This window comes from Microtus ochrogaster, unplaced genomic scaffold, assembly GCF_000317375.1.
Source record: "Microtus ochrogaster isolate Prairie Vole_2 unplaced genomic scaffold, MicOch1.0 UNK84, whole genome shotgun sequence".
In the NCBI taxonomy this organism is placed as follows: Eukaryota; Metazoa; Chordata; class Mammalia; order Rodentia; family Cricetidae; genus Microtus; species Microtus ochrogaster.
Genome location: NW_004949182.1, coordinates 126,756 through 128,083, shown reverse-complemented (window position 1 = coordinate 128,083; position 1,328 = coordinate 126,756).

Genomic DNA, 1,328 nt, shown 5'->3' with positions numbered 1-1,328 from the left:
CCACCATCGCCCGGCTACATATTATTTCTTAAAAAAACAAAATGGTCAGGGCAGGCTATGTCAATATTAAATATTTTACTTTTGAAAGTTCATTATAAAAATGACAAGACTGCCTATACAAATGGATACAGTATTCATCTACTAGGTATCAATAAGCATCTGGCATTCAGAATATTAAAAATGCCTTTGAGGCTGGAGAGGTGGCTCAAGATTTCAGTACTTGCTCTGTAATCATGATGATTGGAATTTAGATACCAGTGACCATTTAACAAGTTGGGCCTCTGGCAGATACTTGTCCTAAAGGATCAAATACCTGCTTCTGGACTTAGCGCACACAGAAGCAAGTACATGTATACAAACCATGCACATACTCTTATGTAGAAAAACACACGGATAAATTAAAAGACCAATAAAACAATTTTAGGGAAAGAATACTCATGCGTCTGACTGGGCAGGGTGGTGCACCTATCCAAGGCCAGCCCGCAGTAGGAAGTGGCAGGAGGACCACCAGGATGAGTAATCTTCAGATACACAGTAATACCTTCGCTCAGAAGGAAATAGAAAAGAGAAAGAAATGATAAAGCAAATCACAAGAAGCCTGATTTCAAAAGATTGAGTTAAACTCTCTTTTTTTGGTTATAGTTTTATTATGCAAAATAAGTACCTTTTATTTTTGTTTAACTAAAATCACTTAAATAGTACAAAGCAAACTACTGTGAACAATAGCAGATAAAACAACACATGTATAAACTTATACAAAGAAGAATGCATTTCCTTTTTCTTCATAATGATAATCAACAGTTAGAAAGTTATAATTTATTTCTAAGTTAATACACAGAAAGAAATCCATTAAAATTGGGATTAAGTATTCATGTGGACTGACACAAATAAAAAGACACCAGAATTCCCTAACAATAACAATGCTGAGTTAAACCCTTGAATAGCTACTTGTCCAGGGAGGAACTAAAAATGAGCAACAAGGATGTGAAAAGACGCTGAGCATCCTGAGTCCTAAGCAATGCACAAATGGAAACCTCAATAGCACAGTACTTTACACAGACTAGAATTTCTGGAGCTAATCAGATAGAAAATAAGTATTCTCTGGGATGCACACAAGTTGAAAACCTTGTAGGGTGCTATTGGGAATTTAAAGTGGTTCCACTCTGGGGAAAAGTTTGACAATTTACAACAGGTAAACATGACACTGCTCAGAAATTCTTCCAAATTTCAAAGGAGGGATTTAAAAACTCCATGTATGGACTGATATTGAGGTCCTTAATCCATTTGGACTTGATTTTTGTGCATGGTGATAGATATGGGTCTATTTT